The sequence below is a fragment of the Triturus cristatus genome, chromosome 4_1 (assembly GCF_964204655.1).
Source record: "Triturus cristatus chromosome 4_1, aTriCri1.1, whole genome shotgun sequence".
NCBI classification, from domain to species: Eukaryota; Metazoa; Chordata; class Amphibia; order Caudata; family Salamandridae; genus Triturus; species Triturus cristatus.
In genome coordinates this window covers 1,222,797,209-1,222,815,467 of record NC_140585.1, presented here as the reverse complement: position 1 = coordinate 1,222,815,467, position 18,259 = coordinate 1,222,797,209, and the positions used below count along the sequence as shown (strand labels likewise).

The 18,259-nt window shown below is 48.8% G+C and overlaps 1 protein-coding gene across 2 annotated transcripts in view; it reads left to right on the top strand.

Annotated features, from left to right (window-relative positions):
• Nucleotides 1-18,259, top strand: part of MARS1 (methionyl-tRNA synthetase 1) — a 253,255-nt gene that overhangs the window by 131,260 nt on the left and 103,736 nt on the right. The window lies entirely within an intron of this gene.

The following is an 18,259-nucleotide window of genomic DNA, read 5'->3' as shown; positions in this document are numbered from 1 at the left end:
CAGTGTCACAGGCAGCAAATATTTGCCGCATTGCTAACACCCAAGCGCTCCTAGCCAGGTATGACAGGGCACATTATGACTAGCTTGAGTCCATAATGCAGCACCTCCCTGACAAATACAAAAACAGGGCCAGTGAACTAATCCAAGAGGGTAAGACCATCACTAACACCTCCATCCGCTGTGCCCTAGATGCAGCAGATACCGCCTCAAGGGCAATCAACACCAGTGTCCTTTTGCGCAGGCATGCCTGGTTACGTATATCCGGTTTTAAACCCGAAGTACAGAGTTCTATACTCAATCAGCCTTTTGATGAGCAACACCTATTTTGCCCCAATGTAGACGTATCCCTCGAAAAAATGAAGAAGGATACAGACACCGCCAAATCTATGGAAGCCTTGCAATCGCAAGCTCCTAGATGGTCCTTTCGTCGCTCATCCTTTAGAAGCACCCATCGAGGCTACTCCTCTGATAGCCCCTCCACCTCTTACAAAGCTCCCGCACAATCCACCTTTACTAGAGGTTACCAGAGGGGTGGTTACAGGGGGAATAGCAGCAAAGGCAGAGCCAAAAACAACAACTCCCGCTCTGCCTCTACACCTACCCCATGACTTCCCTCCACTTCCCCCGACTATTCCACTCCAGTCAGGGGAACACTCCACCAATTTCTCCCTGCCTGGATAAACATCACTTCAGACAGGTGGGTCCACGAAATTATTCAATCAGGCTACTGTCTCGAACTAACATCTACCCCCCCCCCCCCCCCCCCCAAACATACCACCCAAACACCGTCCAATGTCACAAGAACATTTGTTACTATTAAAGCAGGAGGTAATCCCCTACAAAAAAGTGCAATAGAACCAGTTTCCCTGCACCAACAAAACAAGGGAGTCTACTCCCTCTATTTTCTCATACCAAAAAAGGGTGGATCTCTAAGGCCTATTTTAGACCTCAGACCCCTAAACCTATACATACATTCAGACCACATCCACATGGTCACACTTCAGCAGGTCCTCCCTCTGCTTTCCCAGGGCGACTTCCTTGCTACTGTAGACCTCAAGGACGCCTATTTCCACATTCCCATTCACAGTGCTCCCAGAAAATATCTCAGATTCGTAGTGAACGGTCAGCACTATCAATTCAAAGTACTCCCATTTGGAGTCACCACAGCACCAACAGTTTTTACCAAGTGTCTAGCAGTGGTGGCAGCACACCTAAGAAGACAACACATACATGTCTTCCCATATCTAGACGACTGGCTTATAAAAGCCAAATCGTACAATCAGTGTGTACAACTATTCAACAACTTCACAACCTGGGGTTCACAATAAATCACGCCAAGTCCTAGCTGCAACCGTCCCACACGCAACAATACCTCAACCGTTTTTTCACATGTGGGGGCAACCACAGATAGACCGCTTCGCCACCCAACAAAACACCAAATGCCCAAACTTCGCTGCCAGGTATCCTCACCCATTGTCCAAAGGCAATGCGATATGGATGAATTGGTAAGGCAGATTTGAGTACGCTTTTCCGCCTCTCCCACTCATTCCGCTAGTGGTGCGCAAACTACAGCAACACTCATTAACGCTCATCCTAGTTGCTCCAACTTAGGCCAAACAGCCATAGTACACTACACTGCTGGAACTCTCAGTAGTTCTGCACCAAAAACTACACCTCTCTCCACGCCTCTTAACCCAGAACCATGGAGAAATCCAACACCCGGACCCAGCTCAGCTCAACCTAGCGATCTGGCTCCTGAAGTCCTAGAATTCGGTTACCTTAACCTTCCTCCTGACTGTATGAATGTCATCAAGAAGCTAGACGGCCTACCACTAGAGCATGCTATGCAGCCAAGTGGAAAAGATTCGTCATATACTGCCATAACAACAACACTAATCCCCTAGATGTGTCTATCCAACACATCATAGGCTACTTACTACACCTCCAAAGATGCAACCTAGCCTATACGTCTATCGGACTGCATCTTGCTGCCATTGCAGCATATCTACAAAATAGACAGCATCTCTCACTTTTCAGAGGACCTGCCATAAAGGCCTTTATGGAAGGACTCAAGTGAATAATTCCCCCTAGAGTACCACTTTCCCCTGTGTGGAATTTAAACATCGTTCTCACAAGACTAATGGGGCCTCCATTTGAACCTCTACATAAATGTGAGCTACAATTCTTAACATGGAAAACTGCTTTCCTCGCAGCCATTACTTCTCTACGAAGAGTTAGTGAACTACAAGCACTAACCATTCAAGAACCCTTTCTCCAGATGCATCTTAATAAAGTTGTTCTCCGAACTAATCCTAAATTCCTCCCTATAGTCATTTCTCCCTTCCACCTCAATCAATCTGTAGAGCTGCCTGTATTCTTCTCGCAGCCACAAACAGTCGCTGAAAGAGCTCTTCACACCTTAGATGTCAAAAGAGCACTACTATACTACATAGAGAGAACAAAACCCTTTCGTAAGACCAAACAACTATTCGTGTCTTTCTCACCACCACACAAAGGCAACCCCATATCAAAATCTGGGATAGCTAGGTGGATTGTCAAATGCATACAGATTTGTTACCACAAAGCAAAACGTACATTATCTGTTCCTTCTAAAGCCCACTCTACACGAAAGATAGGGGCTTCAATGGCATTTTTAGGGAACATTCCTTTAGATGATATCTGCAGAGCAGCTACATGGTCTACACCGCACACATTCACAAAACACTATTGTGTCGATGTGCAAACTAAACAGGCTAGTGTGGGCCAGGCTGTACTCAAAACACTATTTCAAACTACTGCAACAGATACTGGTGGTCGCCGCTAGGAGTGGATACTGCTTTACAATCTATGCACAGTGTGTAATCTGCAGCTCATATGCCATGAACGGAATATGCTACTTACCAGTATGCATCTGTTCTTGGCATGTAGAGCTGCAGATCTACACACGCCCACCTGCCTCCCCGGCTACCTTTATCTGTTTCAGTATTATCTTACTTAGATACACCACACATGGGCATCTTTCCTGTTTCTTACTAAGCTCCATCATTTCCCTGCTGGCGAAAAACAATCTGAGGATGGAGCCGATGCCCATGCACACTATGATCCAAAGGAGAAGTCACATACCTTTTGACTTCCAAAGACTTTCCAAGACAAAAACAAGTGCAAACATCCGGGCCCAACACCAGATGGCGATCTATGCACAGTGTGTAGATCTGCAGCTCTACATGCCAAGAACAGATGCATACTGGTAAGTGGCATATTCCTTGTTACTAAACACTCTCTACTAACCTCTTTATGAGATTAGAGAACAAAGCACACAATATTAAATCACTAGAATGACAGTAAATAGCACAATACACATTGGGCTCCAGACCATATACTAGAAAGTGGTATAACAACCACGACTTGACTAGCCACAGTGCCTAAAGCACGTAGAATCGCTGGGACCGCAAGGAACCACCCAAGGTAGTGACACAGGGGACCCATGGAGGACGGGTGCAGTGTGTGAACACAGGCGTGAGTTCCGTATAACTCTATGGGAAAGTCGTGGTTGGAATTTTAAAGATTAAGGACACTTTGGAGAGGACTTTAAGCAAACCCAGTTAAACAGAGAAGGTTCTAAGGCCAGCACCCTTGAGGGTACCGAGATACCCGTGTTACCTATCCCAGAGGAGCCAGGTGCATAGGGGTCAAGTGATGTCGGAAACCTTCGTCGTTTTCAATGGCGTGATGCGGAAAAGTGCTGCTGCCGTGAAGAGGATAAGTGTCCGGTGTGATCCAAGCCTGGATCCGAGGTGAGAAGAACCTAAAAGCAGAGGGGACAGAGTCTGGGTCACTTCACAGTGACCAGGGGCACGATAGACGAATGCTCACCGATGTCGGAGTGTTTCAGGTGAGAAGAGGCGAAGCTTGACTCTGCAGCCACGGGGACCAGGAGACGTCGACGACGACCAAAGTCTGGAGGTGAGCTGTCCCACGATGGATGTCGAGTGCTGGGGGGGGGGTCAGTGTCCGGATTGTACACCAACAAGCCTTGGCAACTGCAACCCACGCAGGCAGAGGAAAAATGCTTTGGTGTGGACCAGCAAGGTCCTGGGGACTCTCCAAGCTATGGAGAGTCAGGGCCCATCTGGAGCAACCAGGAAAGCCCACGGAAAGTCAAAGTTACCTTCACAGGGACCCACAGGCCAACAGACCAGGGACCGCGAAGGTACCTCGAGCTGAATCACAAAATACCAGCCCACGGAACACTCGTGGAGTGTAGGCCGGAAATCTTCAGTGGAATTACTGCTCGGGGTCAGGACTACAAGTAGCCCAAAGCACAGCCTCAGAGATCGCCAAAAAGCATATGCTGCTGCAAATGTACGCGGTGCACAGGGGTTCGGGTTGCACGGTCCCCACGAGAGATACGGGCCTCAGAATTGCTGAGAGCGCAGATCAACCTCGGAGACCTCGGGAACCCACCTCCTGTGTTGCAGAAATCTTAGGAGTCCTCAGGAGTTCAGGAGATGCAAACCGGTCAGATGCGTATTAGGTGCATGCCTTGCAGGGGAGTAACTCCTTTACTCCAAGGGAGATTCTTCAGTCATTCACCGTCGTGCAGATCGTCGAAGTACTTGGTTTCTGTAGCAGAGTTTAGTCCAGGTAAAATCTAAAGTTCTGTAGTCAGGGGTTCCTACTTTATACCCAAGGAAGGGGTTGGGACAAACTCTGGGGACCCACCTATGGGATGGCCAGGACAGAGGGGTGGCTACACCCATGTCCTTTGTCCAGTTTCGCGCCAGGACAGGAGCAAATGGCTCCTGCAACTAGTTTGAGGTGGACTATGCACAGGGACACCAAATGTGCCCCCAGTGCAGACATCAAAGCACTCTTGGAGTGCACCCACCCAGCCTCAATACACTAAATCCTGCCTGGGAGGTGGTCACACCTATCTGTGACAGGAAACCAATTGCAATCCTTCCCCTGCCTGAGCTTGGCTCCGCAGCAGGAGGGCAGACTTGTGTCTGTAGCTGGCAGCATCCATTTTGTGATGCCAGGGTCGAGAATGCTGGTACCGGGTAGCCCGGTATGTCACATTTGCCCCTCTAGGAGAGTGGAATCATACATCCTCTGCCAGTTGCTGGCGGGAAGGTATGATTTCAAGGTGTTTGACACCAAACGCGACATGTTTCCATGCAGCCGTTTTAAAGTTAGCTTTTACTGCAAGGTTATAATGCACTTAAGTATATATGGTTGGCTGCATCACAAACGACCCCGGAATATAGGTTCCGAAGGATGCAGAGGGACTCTGTTCATGCAGGTGCCCCCTCTCACATAAAACCCAGCACCCTGCCTTCAGGATTGATCAGGTCTGCCATAGTGGTGACTGATAGGTTTATATGTGCAGTGATATTGGATAGATATAGTGAACCTATATCTATGTAAGGCGTGCATGCACCACCTTACACAGGCTGCAGTAGCAGACCTGTGGTGTCATTTTGAATAGTCTCCCAGGGGTGGCATAATACATGCTGCAGCCCCTGAGAGGCCTCTGGGGTACCTATGCCCTGGGTACATAGTGTACCATATACTAGGGACTGATAAGGGTGCCCCAGAATCCAATCTGGAGTGTACCTAAAGTACATGTATTCAATTAGAGGAGAAAGCAGCTAGACTGGGGTCCTGGATAGCAGGATCCCAGTCAATCTAAGTCGAAAACAGTGAAACATCCGCAAAACGTGGGGGCAGATCCTACTGTCACACAGTTCCTTCCTCTCATTCAGCGCAGGATGATTCTAGTCAGGATGGGCAACACAACTGCCATGTTCTACTTACAAAAGCATGGCGGCACACACTCCCTGCAGTTGTCAGCTCTAGCTTAGAAAATTTGGCGGTGGGCGATACACCTTAGAGTCCATCCCCTCATACAGTACATACCCAGAGTGAACAACAACTTTGCAGACCTGCTCAGTAAGATACATCAACAATTCCATAAGTAACAACTCCACCTTCAAGTCCTACTCCTGTACTTCCACCGTTCGCCACCGACAAAAACGCAAATTCCTCAAGCATTTCCTCCAGTCTACCACACCTACAGAACAAGCTTCAGCAAACATCCCTGACTCTCACATTAGTAGCCCCGACCAGACACCCCTGCTTTTTTTCCTTTCCTTTCCCTCTCTCTCTCAACCTTGTGACTCAAAGACTTCTTTAAAGAAAAACAACTTGCACGCATATGAGTCTAACAATAGATGGCAGGACTATGCAAAGCATGTGAATCTAAAGGACTATGGGCCATATGTAGAAAGCAAAATTGCGATCGCAAACGCCGAAATTCGCCGAATTTCGGCGTTTGCGATCGCAATTTTGCTAAGTGGTATGTAGGAAGGCAAATCTGCATGCAAAATAAGGAATCGCTAAATTTGCGATTCCTTATTTTGCAATGTAAGAAGCACCAAAAAAGTGCAATTTGGCCTTAAGGAATCGCAAATCACCACCAACTACAGGTTGGTGGTAATTTGCGATTTCTTTCAAAAATGCATATTTTTGCAGTTTTCAAAGTGGCATGTGGTGCACACACATGTCCTTAGGGCATGTATGTGTGCCACATGTGCACCCATGCTCATTTCAGGGGTGCAACAGGGTGTCCTTTTGACACCCTGGCACACTTGAAATTGCATTCTCAATTTGCGATTCTCTAATTGAGAATCGCAAATTGAGAATGTCTTCCTATTCATTCCTATGGGCCTGTAGGCCCATAGGAATGAATGGGGAGGTATTCCTTAATTGCGAATTGCAATTTGCAATTAAGGAATATGTAGGATTCGCAAAATAATTTGCTAATCCTACCTACATTCCGTTTTGCAATTCTCTAATTGCGATTCCCTAAAAATTGCAATTAGAGAATAGCAAAACACGTTCTACCTACATATGGCCCTATATGCCATGAACAGATGCTTACAGGTTCAGTAACATTTTCCATTTGCATAATATAGGCCTTTGCTATTTACATGACTGCATTTACCATAGGCCAGGCCTTCCCATGCACCCTCTGTGCATGTCTCTTCTCTGCATTTCCCACTGGCTGCTAAACCATGATTATTGAATTCATCCTGTTCCAAGCCTCTATTATTGGATTTGGTGAAATCCATAATTCCAAGTGCTGAGAGCCTCTTGTGCTATAAAAAAAGATGTATGAAAAGAAAATCAGCTTTTCATTCCTTCTGGGTTAGCATATGTGCCTAGCTGATCTTCCTGGAGTAGACCCCATTGAGCAACACTAGCCCCTAAAATAGATTAAACTTCATTTAGCTTTGTGATGGGCATTGCATAGCAGAAGAGCTTGACTTCCTGCATCTGTAACACGGCTGAATAAAGCCTCTATAACCCTCCCCCCTCGCACAGAGCAGCTATGTCTATGGATTTCCTGTCTCTGTATCCCACCAAATGTGGAATATTCCCATCTGTCTTGTAAGAAACCTGAAAGGATTATTATTCTAAATGTATAAATCTGAGAAAACCCTCTTGCTGGAAAAAAGTAATTTTACTAAGATTGTGAATATATTTGTTTGGGCACTACTGCAATTAATTGGTTGCACAGGTAGGTCCATGCAGCAGAAACAAATGTTTCCATGAATAGTATGAGAAAGTGCCTCTTTCGACAAGGTTAGCCCCCACGTTTTTGCCTGGTATTTGATGTGGTTTCGATTGCAGTGCACATCGTCCCTGCAAACCAGGTCCCCTGTGCCAGTGCTTCTTTTCTAAAACCTATCCACAATTGGTACTTCTACCCCCTGTAAGTCCCTAGTAAGTGGTACCCTGGGTGCCTAGGCCCTGGGAGCTGAAGAGGGTCACCTGGGAACCCCCTCACTAGGACCATGCCTCTGCCCTTCCAGATTGCATGCCCTTCTGAGATGAAAAATGACAAAGTCGAAATGGCACCCTGCCTGGGTGCCAGGCCAGCCAGCACTACCTTTAGGTATAGGTAAGTCACTCCTCTAGCAGTCCTGACAGCCCTACAGCTGGGTGCACTATACCACAGGTGAGGGCATATCTGCATGAGTAGTTCTCTTCCAAGGGATCCTCATCAATAGTCATAAGCACTAGAATATTCCCGCCCATGCGCGGGACCCCGGAAACACAATCATATATGTGAAAACATATATATATATGTATGTTTTCACATATATGATTGTGTATATATACACAAAACGTGAATGCAGCCTTCCATACACTAAGAGCTGAGTAATGCTTGTATGTTATAAATAATACCCTAAAAACAGGGAAAAACAAACAGCAAAGTATGTTTGAAAACTGTTTTAATGCTTATCACAATCCCTCAGATAGGACTGAAAGCATTGACAGCTCACAGTCTGCATTGTAGAATCATAGCATAGAAAAGCTAACCCTTAGCAACATAGAAATAAACTGGCACCGTGCCTTTAAGGCAGCCATGACCCCTAGCTTCCCATCATGCCTCAGGGGTGACAGTTAGGTCAGTTGTTCTTTCCAGCTCCTTCTGACAGGACCCTGGTTACACAGCTCTACCCTTTCTGACTTTTTATCAGTAATAATCTCCAGTTTTTGAGAATCTCTTATTACTTCGACGTATAACAGCTTTAGAAGTAAGGTGCTGTCTTTTTTTGACAGAATTTGGAATTCTTTCCTCTCAGAAATGCCATCTCTTTTTGACCCCTGCCATTCTTGTGGAAAAAAGAAGGCCAGGACAGACTCTCAAGCAGTCTGTATACTTTGTCTTCCTAAGGATCATGTCCCCAAGACTTGCCCTCATTGCCAATCTTTATCAAAAAGAACATTGAAAGACAGAGAAAGAATCCGTCTCTATGGACTGGCAGAAAAGGATGGAACATCTTCCAGAGGCAGGTCACTGGTGAGAAAAGGCTCGAAGAGGGCCAGATCCTCTTCCAGGAGCAAGATTCCACTCTGCTCTTCTTCAGCATCGGGCTCGTCGTTGAAAAAACTTCCACCGGTAGGACATACTTCCATAAGAAGACCATCGACGGCGGGCTCGCCGTCGAAAGAACACCTGCATTTAGGTGCGTTGCTTCATTCGCCGTCGGCGACGATCGGTGTCGACGAATCGTGATCACCTCCGTCGTCAACCCGGCGACGATCGGCATCGAGGAGCAGGAGTCCTCCGCCGACGTCATCCCGGCGACGATCGGCGTCGAGGCACAAAAACCCTCCGCCGTCGTCAACCAGGTGACTATCGGCGTTGAGGCACGAAAACCCTCCGCCGTCGTCAACCAGGCGACGATCGCGCCGAGGAATAAAAGCCCTCCGCCGTCGTTATCTCGGCGGCGATCGGCGTCGAGGAGTGGAAGCCCTCCGCCGTCGTCTGCTCGGCGGCGAGGCACATAGGTACTTCGACGTCGTCAGCAAGGCGTTCGGCATCGAAGAATAGGAAATCTACGCCGCTGATTCAATCGACGTCGAGACTTGATCTAACAGCTGGCCAAAGTTCGACGTCGAGAAGGACATCTCATTCGCCGTCGAGGGAGGCTCCGTCTGAGCAAGTCATACGCTCGACGTCGAGACCTGCATCAGTGAGATCTAGAGAGGGTTCTGTAGTGTTGGTGACAAAATCAGCTTCATGGCACTCATCCTATCACTCCTCGAGATATCATTCACCGGAGCATTCATCCTCTACATCTACAGGGCGACATTCGCAGGGGTGCTTCCCCTTCTGTTCATTTGTCTCTGAGATGGCTTCTTCCGGTCCATCACTGGAGTAAAAACCCTACAGGAGCAGCAAGGCGAGAGGAGGAGTACACCAGTCCGCTCCACAGGTCGCCTCTACAAAGATTGGTGCAAGAAGTGGATAGGTCTCCATCGGCCAGACGTAGGGACCGCGCAGGCAGGTCACGGGAGCGCAGACCTTCTGGTTCTCGGCGCAAGAGGAGACGATCCCCTACATGGTCTTCCTCCTCCACTCGTTCATCTAAAAGAGACTACTCTCCCACTCTGTCGGATAGTCCTCATTTGAGGGTATGTCCGATCGACGACATCAATACTTACCATGATGTTCTTCAGAGGAGAGCACAGAAGTTAAACATCGACATGTCGAGTCCTCAAGTCGCTACAACGGTTATTTTTGAGACACTCCATCAGAGATCAGCGTCTCGACCTTTGCTCCCTCTGGTTCCTGGTCTTTTGGAACCTGTGATGGACATTTTTCTTGCTCTATCTTCAATTAAAGCTACGCCAGTTAGAATCCAAAAGAAATACAAGTCAGACCCTCTTTTCTTGAAATCAGAACCACCTGCGGATTCTGTGATCGTTGCGGCGGCAAGAAAAATGCATGCAGTAACGGCATCTTCGTCAGTCCCACCGGATAAGGAAAGTAGATCCCAAGATTCCTGGGGCGTAAGGTTTGCGGATCGGCAGCATAGTCTCTGAAAGTGTCTAGCGCAGCAGCTTTATTAGGACGCTATGACAGGGCTTTATGGGACTCCTTGGACCGTTTCAAGGAAAAGCTTCCGAAGGAGGACCAAAGGGACTTTGAAGAAGTGATTACAGAAGGATCCCTCTTAGCCAATCAAATCATTAGCACGGCAGCGGATTGTGCTACGCTGTCGGCACATTCCTATGCACATGGGATTTGTGCTAGAAGATCTGCTTGGTTGAGGTTATCGGCACTTAAACCAGATGCACAACAACGGATCCTTAATCTGCCCTTCTCTTGCTCCTCTCTATTTGGCTCCCACACTGATGAGGAGATGACAAGGATGAAAGCCGAGTTAGACACTCTCAAGGCTGTAGGACTGGAAAAGAAAAAAGAATTAAAGCGACGATACAGGCCCCACCAGCGCAAGAGCTACCAACAGAGGGTTCAAACCCCTTAGTGGTCGCAAAATAAGAACCAAGGCAAGTTGCGGTTCCAATGCCGAAAATCAAACCGGGGTAGAGGAGGTCATCGGCAACAATCCTCCAATACGGCCAGCTCAGCAGGGAAGCAATGAACACGAGCTTCCTCTAGCACCGTTGCCCACTCCAGTGGGAGGAAGTGTTTCAAATCATCTGAGAGAGTGGTGCAACATAACAAAAGATCGGTGGGTGCTCAGTATACTGCGCATGGATACGCACTACGTTTTTGTGTGCCTCCAAAGGACATTCCTCCAAAAAGATCTCGTCTTCACCAGCTAAAGTTGCTTCGTCAGGAAGTGGCAACCCTTCTGCGAAAAAAGGCCATAGAAGAGGTACCTCCTGCTCAACGAGGGAAGAGAGTATATTCCAGGTACTTCCTTCTGCCGAAGAAAGATCAAGAGCACAAATTCAGACCTATCCTGGACCTTCGATCACTGAACAAAGTCATCTTGAAGGAGAAGTTTCGCATGTTGGCGCTTCATCAAATATGTCCACATCTAAAAAAAAGGAGATTGGATGTGTTCGATGGATCTCCAAGATGCGTACTTCCACATACCAATCGTTCCACGTCATCGCAAGTACCTACGATTCGTGATCGGCAGCAAACACTACCAGTTCAAAGTCTTGCCCTTCAGACTGAAATCTGCTCCACGAGTCTTTACCAAGTGCATGGCAGTGGTGGCGGCAGCCCTGCATCAAAAGGGTCTGTTTGTTTACCCATATTTAGACGATTGGCTGTTGAAAGGGCCATCCCCTTGAGCGGTAAGGAAGGATTTTCAAGTTTGTTTGAGTCTGCTCCAACGATTGGGCCTCCCTGTGAACATGGAAAAGTCAGTTCACCGGCCTACTCAGTCGATCCATTATTTGGGCTCCAATCTAAATTCAAACATGGTAAGAGCGTTTCCTTCGGAGGAGAGACTTTTTTCGATGAAGCAGAAATGCGATGTTACATACAGCTCAACCAACGGTCCGGCAAGTAGCATCCATACTAGGGTTTATGGCTTCTTGCATCTTTCTCATTCCCAACGCCAGGCTGAGGATCAGACCTTTGCAGCAGGATCTGGAGGACAAGTGGGACCTTGCATCAGGTCACTGGGAAGACCGGATTGTGCTCTCTCATAAGGCAAAGTCGTCCATTCTTTGGTGGACTCGACCGAAGAACCTCTTGGTGGGAGTTCCCTTCCATCAACCAGTTCCTGCACAGTCCCTAATCAAGGATGCATTCCTGCAAGAATCAATCAATCAATAAAAATTAATTTGTAGAGCGCACTACATACCCGCAAGGGTTCCAAGGCGCTGAGGGAGGGGAGAAGGGGGGGGGGGGTGCTGTTGCTACTGGTCGAACAGCCATGTCTTGAGTTGTCTCCTGAAGGTTAGTAGGTCTTCGGTTTGTCGTAGGATGAGGGGGAGGGTGTTCCAGGTTGTGGCGGCGCGGTGGGAGAAGTTAAACCAGATTGGTCGCACACTGCTACACCTACCAGGCGTGTTCCCCCAATGAAAATGGTCCCTGAAGGTCAGCGTCGGCGGATACACCTATGCTCGAGTGTGAATGCAAGTATGCGTGGCGTGTGCCATCCCTGGACACGTGTTTCGAGGTAGTTGCCTCTCGTCAGCAGGGAGTAGGAAAATGTGTGGGGTTGCTGTGTAAGCTGCTAAAATCGTTATCAGGTCTAGTACCTCTCGTAGCGCGCAGGTGCGTAACCATGAGTCCGTCGACTCCACCGGCTCAAGGGAGCCTGAATATAAAGTTAAACCAGATTGGTCGCAGACTGCTACACCTACCAGGCGTGTTCCCCCAATGAAAATGGTCCCTGAAGGTCAGCGTCGGCGGATACACCTATGCTCGAGTGTGAATGCAAGTATGCGTGGCGTGTGCCATCCCTGGACACGTGTTTCGAGGTAGTTGCCTCTCGTCAGCAGGGAGTAGGAAAATGTGTGGGGTTGCTGTGTAAGCTGCTAAAATCGTTATCAGGTCTAGTACCTCTCGTAGCGCGCAGGTGCGTAACCATGAGTCCGTCGACTCCACCGGCTCAAGGGAGCCTGAATATAAAGTTAAACCAGATTGGTCGCACACTGCTACACCTACCAGGCGTGTTCCCCCAATGAAAATGGTCCCTGAAGGTCAGCGTCGGCGGATACACCTATGCTCGAGTGTGAATGCAAGTATGCGTGGCGTGTGCCATCCCTGGACACGTGTTTCGAGGTAGTTGCCTCTCGTCAGCAGGGAGTAGGAAAATGTGTGGGGTTGCTGTGTAAGCTGCTAAAATCGTTATCAGGTCTAGTACCTCTCGTAGCGCGCAGGTGCGTAACCATGAGTCCGTCGACTCCACCGGCTCAAGGGAGCCTGAATATAAAGTTAAACCAGATTGGTCGCACACTGCTACACCTACCAGGCGTGTTCCCCCAATGAAAATGGTCCCTGAAGGTCAGCGTCGGCGGATACACCTATGCTCGAGTGTGAATGCAAGTATGCGTGGCGTGTGCCATCCCTGGACACGTGTTTCGAGGTAGTTGCCTCTCGTCAGCAGGGAGTAGGAAAATGTGTGGGGTTGCTGTGTAAGCTGCTAAAATCGTTATCAGGTCTAGTACCTCTCGTAGCGCGCAGGTGCGTAACCATGAGTCCGTCGACTCCACCGGCTCAAGGGAGCCTGAATATAAAGTTAAACCAGATTGGCGGTGGGAGAAGGATCTGCCTCCGGCTGTGGTTCTACAGATGCGTGGGACGGTGGCCAGGGAGAGGTCTGCGGAGCGGAGTTTCCTGTTGGGTACGCAGAAGGAGAGTCGGCGGTTGAGGTAGGCTGAGCCGGTCTTGTGGAGTGCCTTGTGTGTGTGGATCAGGAGCTTGAAGGAGATTCTTTTGTCGACAGGGAGCCAGTGCAGGTTCCTGAGGTGGGGGGTGATGTGGTTGCGGCGCGGGACGTCGATGATCAGGCGTGCAGAGGCATTCTGGATTCTTTGCAGTCTGTTGATGAGCTTGGTCGGGGCGCCGGCGTAGAGGGCTTTTCCGTAGTCGAGTCTGCTGCTGACTAGGACCTGGGTGACTGTTTTTCTTGTGTCTGTCGGGATCCATCTGTAGATCTTGCGGAGCATACGGAGGGTGTTGAAGCAGGTGGAGGAGGCAGCGTTGACTTGGTTGGTCATGGTGAGTTTCAAGTCGAGGATGACTGCCAGGTCGCGTGCGTGGTTGGTGAATGCGGGGGGTGTCCCTTATGACGTGGGCCACCAGGAGTCGTCTCATGCTGAGGGGTTGGGCCCGAGGATGAGGATCTCCATCTTGTCTGTGTTCAGCTTAATGTGGCTAGCCTCCATCCATTCGGCGCCGGCCTTCATTCCCTGGTGGAGGTTGGATTTGGCGGTGAGAGGGTCCTTGGTGAGGGAGAGGATGAGTTGCGTGTCGTCAGCGTAGGAGATTATGTTGAGGTCGTGATGTCGGGCGATGCGTGCGAGGGGCGCCATGTAGACGTTGAACACCGTCAGGCTGAGGGAGGCTCCCTGTGGGACGCCGCAGATTATCTCGGCGGCTTCGGATCGGAACGGGGGGAGGCGGACTCTCTGGGTTCTGCCGGAGAGGAATAAGGAGGTCCAGTCCAGGGCCTTGTCTCGGATCCCTGCGTCGTGTAGTCGTGTGCGTAGTGTGTGGTGGCAGACGGTGTCGAAGGCGGCGGAGAGGTCCAGAAGGATGAGGGCCGCCGTCTCGCCATTGTCCAGTAGGAGCCTGATGTTGTCTGTGGCGGCGATGAGGGCGGTCTCGGTGCTGTGGTTGCTGCGGAATCCTGATTGGGAAGGGTCCAGGATGCTGTTGTCTTCGAGGTAGCGGGTGAGCTGGATTTTGACTATCTTCTCGATGACCTTAGCTGGGAATGGAAGCAGGGAGATGGGCCAGAAGTTTTTTAGTTCACTCGGGTCCGCCTTGGGTTTCTTCAGTAGGGCGTTGATTTCGGCGTGCTTCCAGCTCTCAGGGAAGGTCGTGGTCTTGAAGGAGAGGTTGATGATGTTGCGCAGGTGGGGTGCGAATGGGGGGGGGGGGCTCACATGGATTGCCTACAGAGGCAGGCCCGGTGGTTCATCAAGGAGCAGTCCTACCATATAAACATGTTAGAGCTGCGAGCGGTCCACCTTGCTCTAAAAGCTTATCAGCCTTCGATCAAATCCAACTCGATTCTGGTTCAAATAGACAACACGATCACCATGTATTACCTCAACGAACAGGGTGGTACACGCTCTCGCCCACTCTCACTGGAAGCTCAAGCAATTTGGCACTGGCTTCTAGCCCGAGATCTCTCCATCACAGCTGTGCACCTTCCAGGGGAGCAAAACGTGAGAGCAGACGCACTCAGTCGGCACTTCGAAGATCAGCCAGACTGGGTGCTAAACGACGAGGTGGTGGCAGACATTTTTCAGCAGTGGGGTCGATCTTCAATAGATCTGTTTGCAGACGACCAAAACAAAAAATGCCACGCCTTCGCGTCCAGGTACTACCGTCCAGGGACGAGGGGGAATGCGCTTTGATGGACTGGTCCGGAACATTTGCTTACGTATCCAAGCTCATCCGATCCGACATGACGATGATCTTGATAGCTCCAGACTGTCCTCGTCAGTGGTGGTATCCAGACCTTTTGCAGATGTCGGTCCTCCCCACAAGAGGCTGCCTTACAGATCTGACCTTCTGACCAAGATGGACGGGAAGATTCTCCATCCCAACCTTCCCTCGTTGAACTTGGCAGCATGGCTCCTGAGGTCCTGCAATATGGACACTTGAATCTACCTCAGGACTGTATGCACATTCTGAAAGAAGCAAAGAGACCATCCACGAGGGCGTCATACGCCTTTTAGGAAGATCCTACTTGTGGTGTGCACGTAATCATTTAAAGGGGGGGAGGAAGAGGTAATTCATCCTTACCTCCTTTACTTAGCCAAGGCTGGTTTGAAGTAATCCTCGATTAGGGTGCGCTTGGCTACCATCACGGCCTACAGAAGGTCTCCCAACCAACCTTCCTTTTTTCAACTGCAGGTGGTCAAGGATTTCCTACAGGGTTTGAAGAAGGTGTATCCCCCTGTTCGACCTCCTTCTCCTCCTTGGGAGTTGAATCTAGTCATTTCCAGATTGATGGGTCCTCCTTTTGAGCCCATTCATAAGGCCACGCTGCAGCACTTGACATGGAAGGCCGCTTTTCTAGTGGCAATAACAACAGCATGCAGAGTAAGCAGATCCAAGCGCTATCTGCCAAGGAACCATATACTGTGTTTCACCATAACAGGATGGTGTTAAGAACTCATCCTTCCTTTTTGCCAAAGGATTTGTCTGATTTTCATATTAACCAAATGATTTCTCTCCCTTCCTTTTTTCCCAATCCGACTACTCCTGTGGAAAGGTCTCTCCACTCCTTAGACCTTAAGAGGGTGCTCAAGTTCTATTTGGAGGGAACGAAGGCCATAAGGAAATCAGACCAATTGTTTTTAAATTATGGTGCCACGAGGACGGGCTTTCCAGCTTCCAAACGGTCCATTTCAAGATGGATAGTGTCCTGTATTAGATTGGCCTACCAGTTGGCAAACAAACCCCTATTGTTGTCTCCTAAAGCACATTCCACTACAGTAGCTTTCTTGCATGACGTGCCTATGGCGGAGATTTGCAAGGCAGCAACCTGGAAATCGGTGCACACGTTCACGAGGCATAACTGTCTTGAATCCGATTCCAGGGCAGATACCCAAGTAGGCCAAGCCTCCTTGAAAAATCTGTTCAGATCATAAGATATCTGTGTGTTCAAGTTTGGTTATCTGAGCTTGATTGATAGTTCCTTTTCCTTTTGCCCGCAGGCGGAAGGGATGGCGCTTGCTATTCTATTCTAGTGCTTATGACTATTGATGAGGATCCCCTGGAAGAGAAGGTTTAGTTACTTACCTGTAATCCTAGTTCTCTTCCAGGGGTATCCTCATCAAAGTCATAAGCAACCCTCCCGCCTCCCCGGGCAAAGGAACGTTTAAAATGTCAACTCTTTGCGTCCTGGCCTTTGGGTCACCGCAAAGAACAACTGACCTAACTGTCACCCCTAAGGCATGATGGGAAGCTAGGGGTCATGCTTGCCTCAATGGCACGGTGCCAGTTTATTTCTATGTTGCTAAAGGTTAGCTGTTCAGCTTTTCTATGCTATGATTCTACAATGCAGCCTGTGAGCTGTCAATGCTTTCAGTCCTATCTGAGGGATTGTGCTAAGTGCTAAGCATTAAAACCGTTTTCAAACATATTTTGCTGTTTGTTTTTCCCTGTTTTTAGGGTATTATTCATAATATACAAGGGCGTCCTTACAGCATTACTCAGTTCTTAGTGTTTGGAAGGCTGCATTTACGTTTTGTATTGTGTGTGTGTGTGTGTATGTATATATGTATATATATATATATATATATATATATATATATATATATATATATATATATATATATATATATATATATAATGTTTTCACATATATGATTGTGTTTCCGGGGTCCCGCGCATGGGCGGGAATATTCTAGTGCTTATGATTTTGATGATGATACCCCTGGAAGAGAACTAGGATTACAGGTAAGTAACTAATCCATATGCCCCTACAGTACTTAAGTCCATTCTTAAATATTGTAAGTGCCAGGGAAGCCATAAGGAGTGCATGGGCTGGAAACTGGACAGCTTGAGTTTCCCAGTACCATGAAGGCTTCACTGAAACCATGAGTGTTTTTTGTACTAAACAGCTCCTTGTAATAAATCCTCACTTGTGCCAGTGTGACATTTATTAAAACAAGTGCTCAGAGGGCACCTCAGAGGTGCCCCCTGAAAATCTACCGACCTTGGTGTGGGCAGTGACTGGCTTTAGGCAGCCTGCCACATACTGACCTATTTCTGGACACCTGGGTGGAAAGCCTCTGCTCTCTAGGACCAGAAACAATGCACATCCTGGGCAGAGGTACCACACCTCCTTCCCCCAGGATGGGCCAGTGCTCGAAGGGTAAACTTTAAAGGCCTGCCGCCTTTATAATGTGATCCTCTGCTGCTAGAAGCAGATGGCAGCCCCAGCTTTACACCCCCCCCTTTGGGCGAGAAAACCGGCGGGAAAACTTAGAAAGGATAGGAGGTGTGCCCACCTTTGCCAACCCCACCCCTCTGGTGGAGGAGGCGAAGTCAAACACACTTTTTAGTCTCCTCCATCTTGAAGATGAGGGGACTCTTCCAATCAGGGCTAGCACTATGCCCCCCTCCCTTAGGAGAGTGGCATAATAGTGGGTGTAGCCAACCCAGGTAAGGTGCCATTGGCCCTACCTGCAACTTCCTTAAAACCCCCTAAATGTAGTATTTAGGTGGCTCTCCTGACCTGCAATCTAGATCTGCAACAACTTAAGAAGACATCCCGGCAGAGAA